This window comes from Panthera pardus, unplaced genomic scaffold (assembly GCF_024362965.1).
Source record: "Panthera pardus isolate Hobbes unplaced genomic scaffold, ASM2436296v1 HiC_scaffold_13, whole genome shotgun sequence".
Taxonomy (NCBI): Eukaryota; Metazoa; Chordata; class Mammalia; order Carnivora; family Felidae; genus Panthera; species Panthera pardus.
This window is the reverse complement of record NW_026526688.1, coordinates 54,602,282-54,626,048: the sequence shown is the minus strand read 5'-3', so window position 1 is coordinate 54,626,048 and position 23,767 is coordinate 54,602,282. Positions and strand designations below refer to the sequence as shown.

The following is a 23,767-nucleotide window of genomic DNA, read 5'->3' as shown; positions in this document are numbered from 1 at the left end:
TCTTATAACTGGAATGTCTCACAAGCTGACAGCTTATGAAATAGCAAAGTATTGAAATACAAGCACAGTGTGATGAAAATTAGAATAACATACAAAAATCAACTTTAATTAGTTGTGCATTAATGGGATCCAAATTAGTTGTATACTCACAAGTGGAAGCATTTGGATGGATGATGCAGACATCTGCTCGAGTGTGGGCAAAGGCAGAAAGATAATTTTATTTTCAGCTGCTTTAGGAAGGAAACAGAGAAACTATGGCAAATATGATCGGCTAGTTAAATAAATTAGATATTGGCAATTACTGTACAAAGAAATACCATGTTATTTTGGGCAAAGTCATTAGAAAACAAAACAAAAATTTAAATAAGTATGAAGACAATGTATTTTCTAAATGAGTATACAAATCACAGCTTTGGAAATTAAAATTTAAAAAAAAACATACAGTGGAACAAATATAAAATAATGGAGGATTCAGGTCTATAAAATTTTATGTTTAAATGGGGGTGGGGGGACCCTTCTATCTGCTGGTTAGCAGCAGTCATGTTAATTCACATAAAACCAGAAAGATTGCTGAAGGGGATGGCCCCCTTGAACTAAATTGTAAACAATCAGGTAAATTAGCAGAAAAATCTACTGCGCCTTTGCCTCCTTGCTCCCTTGCCTCCTGCTATCTTCAGGGGGGAAAAAAAAGTACCATTGTCACAGCATGTGGACCAGGACTTTGTTCTATTGGTACAACTTTCGTGTTCTTCTGTTTCTGGTCATTGTATGTTGAATTTACACCCTGACCCACAGAGCTGGATAAAATCCATTTTGTTAAGTCCCTTCATGTTTAGGGATCCTAAATAAACTACCTTCAACAGACTATTCCTGCGCCTGTGTCCAGATTTAAAGCCATGTAACACCTGGACTTTGTGAGCTTAACCTGCTGTGACAAATAAAAATAAATAAGAAAGTTTCCCGTAGTTGACAACCCAGGTGGAAGTTTTACTACAATTTCCATCAGTCATGGGGGAAGGCTTCAAGTGAAATAAACTGTATTTACACACAAGTTTGGTCAGAGAGGTGGCTGTATTATAGCTGTATTCAGCCTCTGAAAACTGCACAGAGATCTACAGATCTAAATAAACTGAAAACAAATCCCCTTGTCCACTTGAAGTTCTTCTTTATCCGTTTACATGCATCTTTGAAGTTCTTCTTTATCCATTTACGTGCATCTTTTCTGTATCTAAATAATTTGGACCAAGTGAATTTTGCCCTAATAAAGGGGAAAGAAAAATCTGGGGGACTCTGGGCTGAATGACATAAACGCTCTGGGAGGGGCGGGGAGCCAAGTATTACACATACTCTCTCAGATCTGTATCTCACACTGATTCTGTGATTTAAGTTTTCCTTTTATTCTGATTTACTGAACTGATAGAGTAGGGGAAGTGTGACCAAATTTTTGAAAATACCATATAAAGACAAAAATAAACCCTCTTGCAACAACAATCTAAGATAGAAGAACACTGGTTAAAGAAGTCAAGTCCAGGATTTTAATCAACATCCCCGAAGTATTTTTTTTTAACAACATAAATTTTCCCTAAGTGGAGGCATGAAAATCCGAGCTACATAGAAAACAAGACTAATGAGAGACAGACTTGCAGTAAGATACAAAAATGTGTTATAAAGCTACCATGCTTAATCAAGTGTGGTGATGTGGGCACAAAAATAAGACCGGATGAGAGTCCTGAGAAACAGAAAACACTGCGGAAAATAAAATGTTGTGCATAATGAAGACGGCACTTAAAAACAATTGGAAAAGAATGATTTAGCCATTAAAGTAACGAATGTAGGTTTTCGGGGTGGGGGGGGGCGGAAATGAAGTTATACCATTACTCCTACCAATCATCAATATGGTTTAACCGCCTAAACCATGTCAGCAGTTTAGCAATCTTAATATCTAAGATGGGGAAAAAAAAAACATGTAAAAGATCAAGAAGAAAATATATGAGTATTTTTCTGATCTTGACGTGTAGAGGAGTTTAAGCCCTGAAGCTAAGAAAAATATCATAAAGGCAAAAGCAGAATGTTCTAACAACATTAAAAGTAGAAACATCTGAATCAGAAAAACACAAACAAAAAGAGTATTAAAAGAAAATGACAAATCGGAAAAGCATTACAACACACATGCTAGATTAGTGGACACATTCCTAATAAAGAACTACAAATAAACACAAAGACAAACACCCTAATGATATTATACACAAAAGTCAGGAACGGACAACTTAAAAAAAAGAAACGTGAACAGTCATTTGACATACAAAACAAAGTTCAATTCTGCCTTTAATTGAAATATCAATTTCTCGTTTTCTCTTTGGAAAAATCAAAAAGTAAATGATAGTACCTAGTGTTGTTTGGGTAGATCAGACACTCTCATATATTGCAGGCGGGAGTATGAATTAAATTAAAGCATTTGGAAAAAAATAAGTTGCCAATATGATTCCAGACCCTGAAAAATGTCAATGCATCTTGGTTCAGCAATTCCGTATCTGGGGATTAATCATATGGAATTAATTTAGAGATGCACACTAAGATTTATGTATAAGGATAGTCATAACTGCTTTATTTATAGTAGGAAAGATAACTTTAAAACTCAATAAAAAAGATGAGCTGAATAAATTACAATACATGCATTAAATGCAATAGTCTACAACCATTATAAATCATATCTCTTCACAGAATATTTAGTGACATGCAAAATTCTCACAAGAAAATCAGGATACAAAATGTTATATGCACTTTGATTTGCATCATGTTGTACCCAGACTCAAGCAGCAACAAACACAGAAAAATACTACACTGAACTCTAAGAACATATTGACATGGGTGAAGTATCAACTTTGGATTTTGGTTGATTTAAATTTTCTTCTCCACACGTTTCTGCATTTTCCAAATATCCGCAAATAAATGCGAATTGTCTTTTAAAAAAAAATTTTTTAAGTTTATTTATTCTTGAGAGATAGAGACAGAGCGCAAGCACGGGAGGGGGAGAGAGAGGGGGAGACACAGAATCAGAAGCAGGCTCCAGGCTCTGAGCTGTCAGCACAGAGTCCAACATGGGGCTCGAACTCATGAACCGGGAGATCATGACCTGAGCTGATGTTGGACGTTTAACCAACTGAGCCACCCAGGCGCCCCATCTGACTGGCTTTCTAATTGAAAGACAAAAACAGGTTCAACCACAGCTTCTTCTGCTATGTGGACTCAGCCAGGTCGCTTTACCTTCTTGTTTGGTCTTCATTTGCAAGTGCCCACCATCCCAGCTATACTTCTCAGAGGTAGATAGGTGTTCAACAGTTTAAAAACAGTTTTTAAAAAAGAATAAAAGGATTACTCATATTTCACGTAGTTTGTTGTTTTATAAAGTCAAAAGACATTTATGACTCATCTCTGACACCTTCCTGAAAATTAGGAACACAGGCTCACAAAATGGTTTGCATTTTATAGTCAATAGAATTATTCTGGAAGGTGAATCTAATTGTAGTTGCACGCTCTGGTTGCTGATGGCAAAATGCTTACATCGTCCATTTAGTTTGAATAAACTAAAACCAAGCTGAAAGACTATCACGGTGTTGACATGAAAAAGAAACCTTTCTACGGTGTTCTACATATTTTTGTTAATGTGAAATCTGAGAACTTTAGTAAGGAAAAGTTCCAATCCATTTTTACATTACTTACATTGATACATTGTTTCTGAAATGTTGGATCACGATTGGTTGTGTTTTTCGGTCAGAAATCAGGGTATATTAATGTCTAGCAGAAGACGTTGAGGTGGGTTTTGATATGTGGTAGTCCCTCATTTCTCTTTGCCAATTTCTAGCCAACATGAAGGTTAAAATTATTATGTTAATGCTAAGGAAAGGGTAATGGAGGAGATGCATGAAATATATGAGGTATATGGAAATAGAAAGAGCAAGGTAGGACTTCTGTACTTCAGAAGATCCACACTTGCATTTAACTGGAAAAATAATAACATCGCCAGCAATAACAGCGTGTAACGTTATTTTACACTACTGAATTTCAGTCACCTTGACAAGGAGTCATACACTGAAAATTATAAATGTACCCCTTCATTATGCTATTCCAATGTGGTTTCTTTTTTAACATTGAAAACATATTAATCTCAGTGGTCATGTTCTTAATCGACCGACAACCCTCTCTTATTTGAGATCAGAGGGTCTACTATTGGGTAGAAAAAAAATCAAAGGCATAGCAATATCTGATATTTACATTTTTTTTCAGTATTGAATTATAGAAATTAAGTGTTTGAGGTTTTGAAGATTCACCAAGCTTAGATTTCACAGGGGCTTTAGAAATGTTACACGTTCACTTTTGTTGAATATCTAGGCATATCCTATCTTTAATAAAAATCGGTGAGATGTTTTGCACGGTAGAGGAAAGAACAAGCATTTATTTCTTCATTAACCTTTGCAATAGCCTGTTATTCAGTCCCTAACTAACAACGGCAGGAATTTCTAATAGTAGTAACTTATGGTAGTAGTTACAACCTTAATCCTACTTTGGTGCTCTGGTCCAAGTTGTTCATCTTTGTTTTTAGAAAGATTAAGCAAGCCATGCTTTATTATTATGACGTCAACCTCCAGACATATTCTTTAAAGAGAAATTGGAGATAGCAAAAATAAGTGTCACATTCTATGGTTCCATATAATACCCTTCTCTCCTTTAAATCACCATATTTTGTCATGTTTCTTCTGGAAGATGAGGCAAATCTTCCCTAGGGAACAACCAGGGTGATGAGTACCAATATATTCAATAAAAGCAACAGAAAGTTCTTGAACTCCTTTTCAGAAGTTCTCTCCATAGCCTGCTTCCTCCATTTTAGTGAAGAAATACAAATTCTCCTCTGGGGGTTACTCAAAGCCTGCCTTCTCACACCCCCAGCTTGAAGACTTAAGAACGGTAGCTATTTGCACAGGATTACACACAATATGTATAAAATTTTATGTTACTATGTACTCGGCTGTAATCGTATTTATTTCGCAGACATCGGTGCCTTTTCTCACACGTAGGTAAAGGCGGCAGAAGCTTGTACGAGTGCCCACCATTTGTATTTGGACACACTGAAGAGTCTTGGTATCATGTAGAGGCAAGTTCAGAGCTCATTTGCTAAGCAATTCAATCAGTACATTCAATTAATAGTAAAAAGATTTTTTACCATTGGCCATTATTGAGTTTGTTAGGAAATAATCAGTTACGTTAGAAAGAGCATAGACCTTAGAGCCAAGTAGTACCTTAATTTAATCTCAGCTGTAATTTATAGGCTCTAGGACAGGGTACATGTTACTTAACCATTCTGATCCTCAGGTGTCTTCGTCGGTAAATAGCTACAGTTTGGGGGCAGGGATTAAATGTGATAAAGTATGATAGAGTGATGCATGCACAATACACACTTAATAAGTGGGAGTGGGGTTTTAAATACTTGGTTAAAATACACCAGAAAATATATAATTGGCTATTCCTCCTATTCATTGAAAATCTGTACCTTTCTTATCCAAAACACTCGGAGTATGCAGTGGTTTTTAAGAAAAGTTGTTCAAATGTTCAAATTTTAAGTAATATAATAAGATATATAACTGGTACCTCTCTTCCTCATTATTCTTATTTGCAGGCTGACATTCAACTAGTTGGTTTTTATTCCTTGAACACGTCTCTTTGCCTCTAGACTGTAGGTTTGAGGAGGCTAGGGACCAGGTCTGTGTTTTCTTCATTGCTTTCCCTTTGCCCAACACACAGGAACAATTCAACAAGTGTGTGTCGATTGAATGAATGAAAACTAATGAACCTCCTTAAGAGAGTGAGGGTTGAATGTGACAAACATACAGCCAGCCTCACGGGTCTTCCTGAGTCACTAAGAGCTCAGTGGAAGGCAATGGAGCTGCAGACAGAAGACAGTCCTCCATACCATTTGATCTCTGCTTACTCTACCACATCCTTATTACCACTGATACTGAATAATATATCAAATGAATTTTATTTTGCATTCATAGTGACCTTGTACTTTATTGCAGAGCTGGGAAATGAGTAAGAAAATGTTCTTGCCTATAGACGTCATGGGACATGCCCAGTATCTATCTACCCCATTATTGTCTGGCTGCACAGGAGACCTCTATAATGAGCCCACGCACAGTATCAGCGACGTCTCGTGAACGAGCAGGTCAGATCTCCCTGCTCTATCGAAATGTGAGGGGGCCGGTGAATGGGAAACCGGGGCAGGGGTAGTTTAGCTTTATATTTTACTATCTGCCACTTCTTTTGAACAACATGGGTGGTGCTGGGGCCTCTGGCGGTGTTCCCAGAAGCACTGTCCCTGCCAAGCAGAATTTGCACCTTCACAAGTGCTGACTGACTGTGATAGAAAGGTATGGTCCTCTTTTGGAGGCAGCTTTCTGGGAAAGATATTATACTTTCAGTCCAGGGAGGACCCAAGGAAAGAGGAATATTTGTCTGGTACTGGTAGGCAGCAGATAATTTGATTCTTTTCTCATTACATGTGTTCATTCTACCATGCATATTTTTGAAAACTTAAGTTCCCTAGACACAGATCATAGAAAAAAATAATAAAATATGAAAGAAATAAGGTTTCTCCTTTTCTTTCTCTCTTTTCTTCCTTTTTTTTTCTTTTTTTTTTTTTTTTTACAGAGTATTATAAAAAGTTTGTTTTCCTGGCTAACAGCAGCAAATGTACAAAGCTTTCTTCGTTAGGGTTTGCTATTTAAACCATCAGCTCATTCTGCAAGAACATCAAACATGTGTCTACCAGATGCTGGGGAACAGTGCAGTCCTAAGGATCTGACTCAAGTGAACAATAATCTGTGGACAGCGGGTGTGAACCTGAGCTGGGCCAACACCTCATCAGACCGAATGGCTAATTGATTTCAAAATTAGACTTGGTATTTCTGAACAATAATCTTAAAAGGCAGCAATAAAATACATCAGGATCCTTTGAGCTAGCCAAGCTTTCATCCAAATGGCTTATTACAAAGAGCTGGCACACCTGAACTTTGGCACAGTCAAATAAATCCAAAAACAGCAAATGGAAACCACATTTGGCACTGGAGGTTTGTCAGGAGAAGTTCGTATTCATGAGGAAACATGATTTTTTATTTTGAAAATAATTTTTGTGTTAGTGGCAGGAAGCAATTCATTGAATGTGTTTTACTTTGACACCTGTGATTTATGCAATAAAATATGCATAATATCTGAAGGCTTTGGGGTCTCACCTAATCTTTGGAACACCAGGAGCAGCCAGGGCACAGCAAGGGTTAGAGTAGTTCCATTAGTGATAACTTAATCGCATGTGTAGACCTACCCCTTTGAACTCTGAATAGCTGTTTTGTGGCATCGGGGTCCAAAAGGGTTTAAATCTGACTGCATTGCAGTGACAATAAATTATACCAACTATTTTAGAAATGCTTGGAATCTTATCTTGCCTTCAGAGTGAACAAACTAAGATTACAATCCCTGGATGAAAAGATGGCATAAATTCTGAGAACAAACACGTTAAGATTTACACAATGGCAATGGTGTATTTCAGTACTCTTCTCTTGAAACATTTTATTACAAATCCTACCGATATGTATCAAAAGGCTCTGTTTAAAAAAAAAATGAAAAGAAAAAGAGATAAACAATAGGGTGCATGCCAGGGGAAAATGAATTAAAGAATTGACTGATTACATAATCCATGTAAGAATGGAATTCTTATTTTAACTTCCTGGCTATTTTAGGAGAAAAACTTTTGGCATTCTCTTTACATGTATTAGCCAAATAATGGACTCAATTTTTAACATTAAATTTTATGTAAAATCTCTGCTTAACTGGATGTATTTGTTAAGTCTTTTCACTTCCTTGCTAGACTCTACCCAAAGATAACAAAATATTTCGTAGAAGGAGGAGGGAGAAGAAAAAAAATTAAGGAAAGGAAATGGACTCACCAGTATGGGTCTAACCCTGAACTCATGCAGCAAAGAATTTTCCAGAGAAAAAGGAGGGCAGAGAGTGAGCCTGGAGAACTTCTCTGCAACTGAAAGCATTTTTTTGTCTTGGGTTCTCCCTTTTTTAGGGCAATATCTTTCTGGTTGTTCAAAAAACTGACAACCTAAGAGCAACTGTGATGATAATTTTTTTTCACTAAGACGCTACTCCCAGCCTACAGCCTGTGCTGAGCTCATTAGGAGGTGACTGCCCCTTGGGAATTCATGGTTAGAGACCTGAAGAAAGAAAGTCAGGAGTCCTATCGTCTCCTCTTCCATTCATTCACTTAGTGAGCTTTGACATATCTTCCTTTCTGGACTTCCGCTCACTCATTTTTAAATGATGAGAATTGAAATAGATGATGTTCTAAGGACTATTTCAGTTCTAAAATATTATAAAGCAGGGCGCCTGGGTGGCTCAGTCGGTTGAGCCTCCGACTTCGGCTCAGATGTGATCTCAAGGTCTGTGAGTTCGAGCCCCGCGTCAGGCTCTGTGCTGACAGCTCGGAGCCTGGAGCCTGCTTCGGATTCTGTGTCTCCCTCTGTCTCTGCCCCTCCCCCGCTCATGCTCTGCCTCTCTCTCTGTCTCTCTCTCTCTCTCTCTGTGTCAAAAATAAATAAACATTTAAAAAGATATTTTTTTTGCAAAATAAGATATTATAAAGCTGTAAAACAGTTCCTTCAAAGCTGATATAAACAAACTTGGTGCCTGCACTGCTTGAATGAAAACATTAGAAAGAGATATTTAGGCTGTGATATTTAGTGAACTGGATTAGGACACACACAGAGGTTTCAGAAATGTGGTTTGTAACCACATTTTCCAGCATAATGAGATAGAGAACTAATTGACAAAAACTTTAATGAGAAATGCTATTTGAAATGGAAATGATTTTTTAGCTAGTACTAAGTAGATGGAAAAATCACTCATTAACTCTGCTTGCACAGGGCAATAGCAAAATTTTCCAAAATAAAATTAGTTCCTGAGAACACATCTCTCAAATCATATTCTTCATTTATCTCGTTAGCCAGTGTATTCTGAGTGTTTCTTTTATAAAGACAAATGAACACCCAAGATATACAAATACTCAAGAGAGTTGTTAAATGCAGAGTGTTGAATTCTGGAGAGTTTTAGGTATTATGAAAATCAACTCCTTGGTATTCTGTTCATGCATTTTGTCAGTATACGATAAAAGAGTAAAGCATATATTTCGTTTCAAATGTTATTGACTCGGAAGTTGGAATCCAAAGCAGTCTACATTCCAATCCAAAATTCTAAAGGTTTTCCATTTTAATACATAAGTAATTAAAATTTATATTAATATGACATTGTGTTATCTATACCTTTAGACAGTTTTATCTGGAATCTTAACTAATATGTTTTAGAGGGCACCTAATCTTATTTTGCTGAATTTGCCTTTGGTCTCATTTAAGTAATTTTCTAATTTTTGTAAAATGACAATAATAATGACAATAATATTTAACAAATGTATTCTAGTCTGTCAAGTGTTTTTAATGCAGTGACTCATTCAACTTCACAATAAACTTGCAAGGTGGATACTATTATATCTATTTTACTTATTAAAAAAACAATTTTTAAAAAGGTTAAGTAACTTGGTGACGCACCTGGGTGGCTCAGTCACTTGAGCCCCGGACTTCAGCTCAGGTCCTGGTCTTGCAGTTCATGAGTTGGAGCCCCGCGATGGGCTCTGTGCTGACAGCTCAGAGCCTGGAGCCTGCTCCCGATTCTGTGTCTCCCCTCTCTCTCTCTGCCCCTCCCTCACTCACACTCTCTCTCCCTCTCTGTGTCTCTCAAAAATAAATAAAAAACATTAAAAAAAATTTTTAAATAAATTAAAAAATAAAAAGGTTAAGTAACTTGACCCGGTTAGCACAGTAACTTTTTTTTTAAGTTTATTTATTTATTTTGAGAGAGAACAAATGGAGGTTGGACAGAGAGAGAGTGAGAGGATCCGAAGCGGGCTCCTCTGACGAGGGGCTCAAACTCACAAACGGTGAGATCATGACCTGAACCTAAGTCAGATGCCCAAATGACTGAGCCACCCAGGCGCCCCTAGCACAGTAACTTTTAACTGACTATTGCTTACCTGTTCTTATTTTCTACAAGAAGCACCTTAATAAGTACATTATCACTACTGCAAGGAGTGTAATCATTCATTCATTCTACAAACACTCATCGGCGGCCTGTTAAATGACAACCACTATTCTAGGCATACAGGACAGCAGTAAATTTACATTTTAGGGTGGGGGCGTCGGAAAGTGAATAAGTAAATATATAAATAAAGATTATTTCAGATAGGGAATAAGCGCCGAGGGCCACTGTGTCTAGCCACGCAAGTTGTGACTCTAAGAATTGTGAAGAAAATTAAGCAGAATGGTGCATGGGGAATGACTGGGAGGGATTTTAAAGTAAGCAGTCAGAGAAGGCTTCTCGGAGGAGGCAGCATTTGAGCTGAGATTCAAACGACAAAAAGCAACCAGCCTCGGGAAGATCTTGGGCAGGGCACCACACAGAACCACCGGAGCAAAAACTTTGAGGCAGGAACAGGTTTTCTGAGGACAAGAAACATAAAGAAAGCCACGAGGCCAGAGCACGCTCAGCAGGGGGAGGAGAGGGAAGATGAGTGAGACTGGAAGGGACTGGACCACATGTGGCCCTTCCTGGCCATCAGAAGGAGCATGAAAAGCATTACTAAAATACTAATGTAAACCCTGCCTTTATACTATTGTCATTAACATTCATAGAGGTAAAGCAGAGCTTGTGAATTTGTCTCACTCTCGGAATGCTTGCAGATTTTAGGGACCAAAAAAAAAAAAAGGAAGAAAAAGAAAAGCTATGGATTATGTCTCTGGAAAAACAGGCACATACACGGAAATGTGCACACTATTTCAGGAGGTATTCAGCTTTATGTTCACCCAGCAGCTTATATATGGGCCCATGAACTTCAGATTAAGAAAAATCACAAAAACTATGTAACGGTGAGCTAAATGAATTGTAGCCGCTAAGTAATAAGTATAATCCTTGCTTAAGTAGTTTTCCTCCCAAAATTATATAATCCAGTGCAGACTATATAAGTCACACTACACTACACAAGGCTGAGTTTCCAGTTTCAGCCTCAGAGGTATGTATATTTCTTTAACAGATCCACAGTCTCCTTTCTGCAATTCTTACGTGCAAAAGCCAAATTCTAAAAGCTGAAAGCAATCATTTCATAAATCAGTTGCCAGAAAAATTTGACCTGAGTCAACCTGAGGTTGTTTTCGATTTGCCTTTATTTGTGCAACTTGTATGTCCTATCTATGGCAGAGATAATAATGTGTTGGATTATACACAATGATGCCTTAGTCCTCCCTGGTTGTGTTGATAGATGATACATAGGTGATATAGATAGGTAGGTAGGTAGGTAGGTAGATAGATACGTAGGTACATCCCCTCCAATCACCCCCCCCCAAAAAAAATTATCAAAATTCTGAAACACATGAGGCCTGGAGATTTGGGGGTAAGGAAACATGGGCCTGCATAAGTCTTCTAAAATGTTTCTTGAATATTTTGCACGCCTTTTCTATGTGTTTGAGATACCAAACATAAGTCAGCATGCAAGGCTCTAACCGCTTACGTCCAGCTGCTGTTCTGACGGGTTTTAGATGACAGCCTAGTATTTCCTCAGCTCAGACCACCTCGGGAGTAGGAAGGCTACAGGACCCTGTGAACATTCTCCCTCAGCGTATAAAAAACACCTGTACCAAATTAATTTGTGCTTCTCCAGTGTGAAGTTCACAGGGTCCCTCCGCCTTTCTTACCTATGAAGGGTGGTCTATTGACTTAGCTGCTGTGCCCAACAAGCCCATGCAGGGAGCCCTGGCCTCTTGAGGGGCTTTTCCAGGAATTATTCCTAACATATTCCCAAACTCATTTCTTCTTTTGTTTTCTCCATTCTCATTTAACATTTATTTATATAGTGTAGCTTTGTATTTTCAAGGGATTTTTACCACCATTTAATTGCTAATACATCCCACATTGTTGTAAAGTAGGCATTATTCTCCTTGTGCTGTGGAGAGACCCAGAGATGAGTTAAGTAATTTTCTCAAGGAATCTGAATGTGAGTCAGTGATTAGGCTTCAATTAGAGCTCAGAGTTTCATATGCGCAATGTTCTTTTCTCAGGTCTCTGGGGCACGATGTTATTATCTGGGAAATGTTCCCAAAGACCAAACTAATTATCCCTAGCCATGATGCTTCTGCCTAAGAAACAAACACTTCTGGGGGCAGGAGAAGAGGGAAGAACTGTAAAGAAATAAATTTCCCAATTTCCCATAATATATTAATGTATTGGATATAATGAATGTACTACCTCTTATTCGGTCTGTGTGAAATCATTCCATTGTTTTAACATATTTTAACGCGACGATTTAAAACCTAACACAATTATACTTTAAGAAAAAGAACATCAAAGTAAAACTATTAGAGTTGAACTTTTGTCGAGTGTGTTCATTTACTTTTTTTTACTTTATGCGCTCCCCTGAGAAGTTAAAGTTAATTTTTGCCCGTAGTGGACAACCAGAAGATAATGTATGTTTTATCCAAGTTTCTAGTGGAGATCTGTCAAAGTTAAAATATTTCTTTTAATCCAATCCATAGTTTTTTGAATATGAAAAATCTGAGATATGACTCAATAAGGAAAGGAGGGCACTTTCGGAGGAATTATCCTTCTCCAGCTTTCTGCAATTCTTTCTCTCCCCTGCATCGTCTGGTGGACACCCCTTAAGTAGATTTTTTCTTCCTCTGCTCCTTTCTGGATCACTGTAACTGACCTTTTCCATTTACATGCAAGTTGTAGCCAGGTTTTCCTGAGCCTGTGCCTTAGCCCCTTAGGTTATTGTAGGATCTGCTATTGTAAATCTCAAATTCCATCTGTATGTATTTCAGGTCCAGAAGGCCAATTTGACAACTGCTTCCGTATCTTAATTTTACACTGCTTCACTTTCCATCAATGTCAGGGATAATTCCCTGGGGTCTTGGACCATCTCCTTTTGTGTATATGTTTTGTTTTTTTTTTAAAGTAACCCATTTCTGCCAATAAAATAGTACTTTGCTCACATTTCCTGCCCCCTTAGAAACCCAATGGCTCCATCTCTTAGCGGGATTCCTCACAACTCCACAAACATAATTGCCCAGTGTTCGTCATTCGGATCACATCACAGCCATCCTGAAAAACCTTTCAGTGGTTCTCAGGATTATAGCTCTCAAAATGGGCTATATAAACCATTCTGTTTATTCTTCAAATACCACACTTCTATGTTCCCTGAAACAATTTAGGGTGTTCCTTTTTCTCCAATCATGGCCCAATTTGTTGGTCTCTAAGGGCTTGGCAGAATTCTTTCTGAACATTCCCTAGATTTCCACTTACACATGTAATAGCCTCTTTTGTTCCATTCCACACATTGTAATTTTCTTCCTTTAATCTTGAACGCTTCTCCTTTCACCAAGAAGTCTTTCCTTATTAATATTACATGGCCCAAATCTCCCCATTTACCAATTGTTTATTACTTCTGTTTTCATATTTTGGTGTGGTTTTTTTTTTTTTTCAATTCCTATTTGGTAAATTCTACTTGTTAGTCTTACATCTGTCCTGCCTTTGTCTCAGAGGACATAGTCTTTATAGCTAGTGAATCAAAAAAGCACCATGCCGATTCTATGCTGTGCCCTTAATTATCTGTTGTCTATTTACTAAAAAGAAAGAAAGAAAGAAAGAAAAAAAGAAAGAAAGAAAGAGAAAAGAGAAAGGTGGAGTGCCTGGGTGGCTCAGTCCACTGAGCGTCCTACTTCGGCTCAGGTCATGATCTCACAGTTCATGGGTTCGAGCCCCACACTGGGTTCTGTGCTGACAATTCAGGGCCTGCAGCCTGCTTTGGATTCTGTGTCTCCCCCTCTCTCTGCCCTCCCCTGCTCATGCTCTCTCTCTCTCTCATAAATAAACAAACATTAAAAACTAATGATAATTTTAAAGAGAGAGAGAGAGAAAGATTGAAAGATCAATGTATCAGGTGCCTGGGAGGCTCAGTTGGTTGAGTGTCCGACTTCGGCTCAAGTCATGATCTCATGGCTCGTGAGTTTGAGTCCCGCGTTGGGCTCTTTGCTGACAGTTCAGAGCCTGGAGCCTGCTTTGGATCCCGTGCCTCCCTTGCTCGTGCTCTCTCTCTCTCTCTCAAAAATAAATAAACATTAAAAAAAATTTTTTTTTAAAGAAAGATCAATGTATCTTTTCTACCAGACAAAAACTCTGAATTTTTTTTGATTTATACTTATTTGTGTCACTTGTGTTTTATAGTAGAGATGATGAGGTGTTGGATTATAAGGTGATGGCTCATTCTCCTCTGGTTATTATATTATACATAGTGTTACTATACATTGTATAGATAGATAGACAGACAGAGATAGGGATATATCTATCTGTCTATTGGAGGTGAGTAGAGTGTAATATTTCAAAAGGTAGATGCCACAGCCAGACTGTCTTGGATGATATTCTAGTTCAAAACTTAATTATTAACTCTGTGCTCCTTGCACCCAGTCAAGTTAACTTCTCTGTGCCTCAGTTCCCTCATTGATTATACAGAAATAATCATAGTACTTACCTTGTGAGATGGGTGTGAGGCTTTAACAAGAAATTGTACTTAAAAAACTTAATAGAGTGTGGCACAAAGTAAATGCTCAATAATACATAGCATCATCTTTAAAATTAGATTTAATTTACAATATGACTTTTGACATGCTGGCTTGGGGGAGGGAATGTAAAGTCAGGAAAGATTAACAGCCAAAATTGCAGAGTGAGTTGATGCTTTGAAGCATCCCCTGTCACTGGACACATAGCAACAATATGATTACAGAAACTAAAACTTAAAAGGATAAAATAGAGGGGCACCTGCGTGGCTCGTTGGTTAAGCGTCCGACTTCGGCTCGGGTCATGATCTCACTGTTCGTGGTTTTGAGCCCTGCATCGGGCTCTGTGCTGACGGCTCAGAGCCTGGAGCCTGCTTCGGATTCTGTGTGTCTCTCTCTCTACCCCTCCCCACTCCCACTGTCTCTCTCTCGCTCTCAAAAATAAATAAAACATTAAAAAAAATTTAAAAGGATAAAGTAGAACGCAAAAGCAAGATAATCATTTTAATGGATTAAAAACAGAGCCAAAGCACAAAACTATGAGTCATGCTAATGTCTGACCTAGCAGCAGGCAGTAAGTAGTTGTTGGGAGGGGGCAAGGCCTAAAATGTGCTTGAAAATTAGATTTTGGTGGAGTTTTCCTATTCCTGAGTAGAGGCCCAAATAAGCCACTTAGGGGCCGAGACCGGCTAGAAGACGTGAAACTAGGGATGCACGTTGTAGGCCCTGTCCGCAGCCCCCAGCACTATTCCAGGCAGACGTGGCCAAGGGAACCTGTCTTCTTTCCTGACACAACCCCAGTCATAGAAAAGCTCTACTCCAGGGACAGTAGGCTGAGAACACTGAGACTTTTCATGCTTCTGCCCAAGCTCACTTATAGGGCAAGTATTCCATGCCAGGCGGAGCTAAATGAGAAGACCAGGGTAGAGTGTCTCCACTCAGAGCTCTAATCACAGACCAGAGGTATCACCCTGGCAGAAGTGGGCTCCTGTCCGTGCTACAGCTGCAACGCAGTGGCACAGTAGTTTCATTTAGGGGGAGAGAGAGATTAAAAGAACAAAGGGCAGGGGTGCCTGGGTGACTAATCGGTTGAGCATCTGACTTCGGCTCAGGTCATAGTCTCGTGGTTCATGGGTTCGAACCCCGCATCAGGCTCTCTTCTGTCAGCACAGTTCCTGCCTCAGATCCTCTGTCCCCCTCTCTTTGCCCCTCTCCCATTCTCTTTCACTTTCTCTCTCAAAAATAAATAAACATTGAAAAAGAACAGAGAGCAGTACAGCTCAGCTTAAGGTGAATTGATTCTATTTGGAACAGAGTATGGGGGAAGTTCATGATTGGGGGTGCTGTGGAAAACAGTTGAGATCTTGGTGGTGAGCACTTAAGAGGAGGCTAGCTACCCCATGAGGGAAATAAGCTAAACAGTAGATGAACAAGAAGTTTAAAAGGGAGAACCAGAGAGAAAGAGAGAGAGAGACAGATAAAAAGAGAACTCCTAGGGTTGAAACAAATCACAAAGATTCTCCTCAAAGATCACACCTGCAAAGGGGATCAAATTTATTGGATCAGACTATGGAACAATTTATGCCCCAAGGCCTAGTCAAAAACAATAGAGTAATCCACCATCAGTGACTGGAGGCCAGCAGCAATTTGTGATATCAGCAGAGGCAATCCCTAATAGAGAAATCAGGGACACACAGCACTGCAAAATCCATTCTCAACTAAGGGTGATTATATCCATGTCAAGGCTGTACCTACTGGGGAGTGACATCAGAGGTTTTTCTGGAGGGGAAATAAACTTCACTAAAATAGTTCACATCCAAGTCACAAAACAACCAACATAGAAACGATAAGCCTTTGGGTGGGAGAGGGGAATTGGTACCAATAGTTGCTTTACTATATCATCTAAAATGTCCAGATTTTAACCAAATATTATGAGACGTGCAAAGAACTAGGTGTTTATCAACCGACAGGGGAAAAAAAACTGGCAACAGAAACTGTCTTTGAGGGATCCCAGATATCAGAGAAGAATTCAAAGAAATGATTAGAAATATGTTAAAAATCTAAAGGAAGATATAACTAAAATGTCAAAGGAGGCATTGTGAAAATATCTCATCACATAGAGGTATTATTAAAGAGATAGGCAAAATAAAAAAAAAAATAATCAACTTCTGTCCTGGAAATTCTGGAGTGACAAGAAAAGTTCACTAGAGGGGCTCAACAGTAGATTTCAGTTCGCACAAGAAAAGAGCAGTGATGTTGAAGATAGATTAATAGAAATTATACAATCTAAAAAACAGAGAGAAAAAGAATGAACAGAGACTTAAGAGAAACATGGGACACCATTAGGCATAGCAACATAAACATAATGGGAGCACCAGGAGAAGAAGGAAGAGAAAAAGAAGCACAAAAAATACTCCAAGCCATCATGGCTGAAAACTACCCGAATCTGATCAAAAATATTGATCTGGAAATCCAAGAAGCTCAAAACCCCAAGTAGAAAAAACCCTAAGAGATCTATACTTGGAAACATCACAGTAAAAACATTGAAAGGTAAAGACAAATAGGAAAATAAGAATGCAGCAAGAGAAAAATTACTTATGTTCAAGGTACCCCGATAATAGTAATGGCTGGTGTCTTATTGGAAACGGTGCAGGCCAGAAGGCTTTGCGATGGCATAATCAAAGTGCTGAAAGAAAAGAACTATCAAATAAGGATCTTATAGCCAGCAAAAAATATCTCTCAAAAAATGAAGTAAAAAGTCCTAAGATAACAAACATTGAGTGAAATTGTTGCTATCAAACATGTTTTATAATAAACACTTAAAGGAACTTCTTTTTTAAAACAAAAATTTTTAAATGTTTTTATTTATTTTTGAGATAGAGAGACAGAGTGTGAGTGGAGGAGGGGCAGAGAGAGGGAGACAGAATATGAAGCTGAGCTGTCAGCCTGGAGCCCAATGCGGGGCTCAAACTCACAAACCGTGAGATCATGACCTGAGCTGAAGTCAGATGCTTAACAGACTGAGCCACCCAAGCACCCCAGGAAGTTCTTAAGATAAAAAGTAAGTGATACCAGACAGTAATTCAAATCAAATCTCCACACACACACACAAAGAGTGTCAGTAAAGGTAATATATTTTATATATATATATATATATACATATATATAAATATAAATATAAATATAAATATAAATATAAATATAAATATAAATATAAATATAAATATAAATATATATAGATAGAGAGAGAGAGAGAGAGGCCTATAGTATATAGAAATATATTTGGCAATTGGCAATCCCAGCAAAAAGGAGATGGATGAGAACGAAGTTGATTCAGAGTAAGGAAATGACAACCCATGTTCCGTTGAATTCACAGGTGGAAAAAAAAACAACTAGAAATTGCAAATATAATAAATTTGATAAATAAATGTTCTCCTTTCTTCTTTCAAATGGCATGAGAAGATATAAAAAGATATTCTTTTCAAGAAACAGTACTACAACACTGAACATCTCTACATATGGAAAATGAATCCAGACACAGACTTTATATAAAAATTAACGTAAAATGATTCACAGACTTGGGGAGCCTGGGTGGCTCAGTAGGTTGTGTCCAACTTCAGCTCAGGTCATGATCTCACAGGTTCACGAGTTTAAGCCCCGCGTCGGGCTCTGTGCTGACAGTTCGGAGCCTGGAGCCTGCTTCGGATTCTGTGTCTCCCTCGCTCTCTGCCCCTCCCCCGCTCACATTCTGTTTCTGTCTCTCAAAAAATAAATAAACGTTAAAAAATTTTTAAAAAAAAGGATCACAGACTTAAACTTATAGAACTAGAAGATGACATAGGAGAAAATCTTGACAACCTTGGGCATGGTGCCGACTTTTTAAATACAATATCAGATACACGATCCATGAAAAATAGTTGAGAAGCTGACTTCAATAAAATTAAAACAATTTCTCCGTGAAAGACAATGTCAAGAGAATGAGAAGACAAGCCACACACTGAGAGAAAACATTTGGAAAGACACATCTGACTTAGCACTGCAATCCAAAATATACAAAGAACTCTTAAAACTCAACAATAAGAAAACAAACAACCCTTATCTCCTCCCCAAAGAAGACATACAGACATACAGATGGCAAATAATCATATGAAAAGATGCCCCACATCATATGTCATCAGGGAACTGTGAACTGAGACAACACTAAGATACCACTACACCTTTTAGAATGGCCAAAATCCAGAACACTGATAATACCTCGCACTGAAGAGGTTGTGGAAAAACAAAATCCTCATTCACTGCTGGTGGAAATACAAGCCATTTTGGAAGACCTTCAGCAGTTTCTTACATGACTAAACCTACTCTTATCATCTGATCCAGCAATCGCACTCACTGATGTTTACCCAAAGGAGATGAAAACTTCAATGCACACAAACACCTGCACCGGGATATTTATGGTGGTTTTATTCATAATTAACAAAACTTGGAAGCAATCAAGGTGTCCTTCAGGAGATTTAGGACTAAAATAACTGGTACATCTAGACAGTGGAGTGTTATGCAATGCTAAAAGGAAACGAGCTATTAAGCCATGAAAAGACATGGAGGAACTTTAAATGCATCAGACTAAATAAAAGCCGATCTGAAAATGCTACATGCTATATAATTCCAACTCTACCACATTCTGGAGAAGTCAAAGCTATGGAGACAGTAAAAAGATCAATGGTTGCCAGGATCTGAGTTTGGGGGAATGAATGTGTGGAACGTGTAAGATTTTTAAGGCAGTGAAAATACTCTGCATGATACTCTGATGATAGCTACATATTATTAAACATTTTTCCAAACCCATACAATGTGCAACACTGAGTGAACCCTAAGGTAAACTGTGACCTTTAGACGATTCTGGTGTATCAATGTAAGTTCATCAGTTAGAACCAATGTACCACACCGGTGGGAGATGTTAGTAATGGGGGGAGGATATGCATATGGAGGGGCAAGGAATATATGAGACTCTACTTTACTTTCAACTTTGCTGTGAACCCTAAAACCACTTTAAAAAATTAGTCTTTAAATATGAAAAAAAATAGAATACGTAAGATAATTTTGAAGGAATATAAAGATTGGCAGTATTGATCAACCGGATATCAAGCTTTATGACAAAGCTGTAATTAAGCATTATCTGTAATTAAGACAACATGGAAATCGTGCAAGAATGGATACATGTTGCAGAATAGAGAGCTCAGATACAGAAACTCAGATACAGAAACGTGTTACAGAAAAATGGTAATAGTACAAAACAGTCTGGAAAATACTGAAAGGAAAAATGTTTGATAATTTCTTATCTGTATGGTAAAATGAAACAAAATTAGATCCTTACCTCATACTGTATATGAAAATGAGTTCCAGATGGACTAAAAGCCTAAATATAAAAAACAAAGCAATAGTATCTTGAGAGGAAAAGTATTACATAACATCTTCATGATGAGGTAGCAAAGAATTTCTTTAAAATATACCAAAAAAAAGTCATGAAGCAAAAGAGTGATAAATTTGACTCAGTGAAACTATAAAATTCTTTTTAGACACACACTAGAAATAAAACTATAGGATTCTATCTTTATGATTTTGAATTAGGAGTATGATATTGTGATATAAGAAATATATATTTTGGTCTTTGTTCCCAGCTCCAGGTCAGAGTTTCTAAAACCCTTGTAATTTCCTGAAAAGGACTAAAGGGGCATCCTTTGTAATAATATTTGTTTTTGTTGCCAGTTCTAGAAATAGCTCAAAGGTGACAAAGGTGAAGGAGTGTCTTCCGTTATCGTATCAAGTCTGGCCAACCATACCTGAGTGTATGTTAATGAGGTGACTTTTGAAAAGCATCTAATGATGGGGAGCAGGTTCCTAGGGGAACCAACCTTGTGATTAGCAGGTTAGAACTTTCAGCCCCACCCTTAGTCTCTGGGGAAGAGAGGCTGGAAATGGATTCCCAGACTTCATTACATAGATATGATGAATGATATCATTGGCCATTGGTAATTCCTGGAGTTAGCACAGACCCCACAGGTGTAGGGTTCTGTGTAATGAAGGCCAGGAATTACCAATGGCCAATGATATCATTCATCATATCTATGTAATGAAGTCTCCATCATCCTAACACGAGGAGCTCAGAGGGCTTCTGGGTTGGTGAACACATCAAGGTGCCTGGAGTCTGGTGAACGTGGAGAAGGCACAGAAGCTCCATGCTTCTTCCCACATACCTTGTCCAATGCATCTCTTCCATTGGACTGTTCTGAGTTGTATCCTTTGTAATAAATCAACGAGAGTAAATAAAATGCTTTCCTGAATTCTGTGAACCATTATAGCAAATTATCAAACCCAAGGAAGGGGTCATGGGAACCCTTGATTTTGTAGCCTCTTGGTCAGCATTATGGGAGGCTGGGACTTGGTGACTGGCATCTACAGTGGGGAGCAGTGTTGTGGAAGTGAACCCTACACCTGTGGGGTCTGTGGTAACTCCAGGAAGCTGGTGTCAGAATTGACTTATAAGACACCAGGGTGGGTGTCGGGAGAGTTGGAAAATTGGTTGGGGTGGGAGTCCCTGCCACACAATTACATTGTGTGTCCGAAGTTGGTATGTGAGTCAGGAAAAAGTGTTTTCCTTTTAGGGAAAATTTTTAAACAAGGCAGACACCTTGCTAAACACCCAAAAATGTGTAAAGATGGATATATCTGTCTCCATTGAAAGTGAAAACACTTTTAAACAAAAGATGCTATAAATAAAGCAAAAGGGTAGTGCCTAATGCAGAATAAAGAAAGAATTAGTATCTAAAACATTTGAAAAGTGTCCAGGATAAGGGTGCCTGCGTGGCTCAGTCAGTCAAGCATCTGACTCTTGATGTCAGCTCAGGTCATGATATCACGGTCTTGAGATTGAACCCCGTGTCTGGCTCCACACTGAGTGTGGAGCCTGCTTGGGATTCTCTCTCTACTTCTTTCTCTGCCCCTCTCCCTCTAGCTCTCTCTCAAAATAAATAAACATTTTTTAAAAGTGCAATATTGTACAGTGGAAAGAGAATGTAATAAATCCAATGCACGACCTGTATGCCCTTTTTACCTCTCTGAACATTGCATTCTTCTTTTGTAAAAAGGGTGGATAGTAACATTCACCTACTGGTGTAGCTATGAAGGTTGGATGAATTGGCATAAGAACAGGTGCCGAATATCTAATCAGTGCCCAATAAATATATTAATTATCTCAACCCAGGGACGGATCTATTACTTCAAGATAAATACATGCATAATTGTGTTTTTTTTATCATGTCTGGTAATATTACTGAAAAGTTCACTTCTGAGATGATACCATTTGGGAATCGGTATGACTGCACAGTTTTATGTGTTTGTGGAATGACGTGTTGACTCTGCAGTGCCTTCGGGAACCTGCATCTCTTCTTTCTATCCGGCTCTCCGTGGCATGTGGTTTTGTCTCCCATCCCCCTCATTTCCAGTCATAAGATGAGTACTCTACCTCTAGCATTATATTTTCTGCCCATAAATGAAGAAAAAAAAGAACAAAGTCAGTCGACTCTTTTGAAATGACTCTCCGAGAAGCTCTGCTCAAAGCTTCTATTTGGTTCTCATTGGCTAGAACTGTGTTAAATGGCATCTGTAAGAGCAAGAGAGACCTGGGAAGATGATCTTGTAGTTGGGCACGCTCCCTTGAGCAAAAGCAGAGTTCTGTCGGTAAGAAGATGGGGACAATAAACAGAATCCATGTGGGAGCCAGCAGGACCGTGGCAGAGATCATTGTTTTCTGCATTCCAAGAGGACCTCCATGTTGAGTCCGGCTTCCCTGACTAGAGAAGATTTGGGGGTGACGATCTGATTGGAAAGTAACTGATTTAATTTTATTTAAGCCTCTCTGCATAGCAAGTGCTCTGCTCTTATTGAAATGACATGTATATTTGGGGTGTGGCTGCAGGAGTAGGGAGGTCGTTGATGGAGCTGGTAGGTGTGGAAATTCTGAAGTCTCCTGGAGTCTTCAGGTGAACCACGGCTTCTAATAATTTTGCTTTTAACATCCCCGGGCACACACACTTAAAATCGAGTTTTCTTTGCGTGTGGAGTAAATTAGCAAAGTACAAAGATCAAAACTCTTGTTAATAATGAGTTTTCATGAGGGGGGTTAAGTGGATTTGGGCAGAGCTGTGCTTTTCTCCTTTTAGCTTCTTTCCTTCTCTTCACACGCGCTCGTGGGAAGAAACTAATAGAACTAATATTCTTTGGGAGAAAACAATATTCTTCCCGAGAGAGAGCTTGCCTGAAGCAACCTCTTTTCGGCAGTGCTTCCTAAGGCTGTTAGGCCAGCCTTTTATAGACAGTGTGTATATATATATATATATATATATATATATATAACACAGGTGTGCTAGAGCTCCATTAATGAGCAGCATATACTTTTAGTTATATTCTCATTTGTGGTGTCATCAGGGTCCAAGAAAGCAGGAATATTACAAATTCAAGTTAAAAAACAAAAAAAGAAGGAAAGCTTTGAGGCTCTTTTAAGCCAGGTATTCTGGGAATCATAAATGAAATCAAAACTTTGAATTATTACAGTGCACCCCATTTACAGCAAACCATTCACCAGTGAAAATTACATGGAGAAAGAATGCTTTAAAGTCTATAAGAAAAGGGGAGAAATAAAACAGGTTTTCCTGTAATGTCAAGTTGGGCCAACCTTGACCAGCCTCCCTTCTAGAAGCACAGTTTGGCCCAGTATCTTGATTTTTATATAAGTTCTGTTAACAATGGCTTTTGCACAAGGTAAAAACTGAAAACAACTTAATGACTTACCTCGAGTCTTAGCTTCCCTGGACACTGTAAACCAAGCCATGGACTCCTTAAAACTCTAACTGGCTTGTCTACAAAAGTCAACTTCAAATTTGATCTTGGATTCATTTAGAGGGATCGCTCCTATCACAATCAAAGGTGGTGGTGAATCTTCAGAAATCTCCCTGTAGCTACAAACAATGTCTGGATTAATAAGAACCATCTTGGATAAGGACATA

At 38.4% G+C, this 23,767-nt stretch overlaps 1 pseudogene; it reads left to right on the top strand.

Moving 5' to 3' along the window:
• Positions 1 to 23,767, top strand: part of LOC109262157 (FACT complex subunit SSRP1-like) — a 118,591-nt pseudogene that overhangs the window by 79,049 nt on the left and 15,775 nt on the right.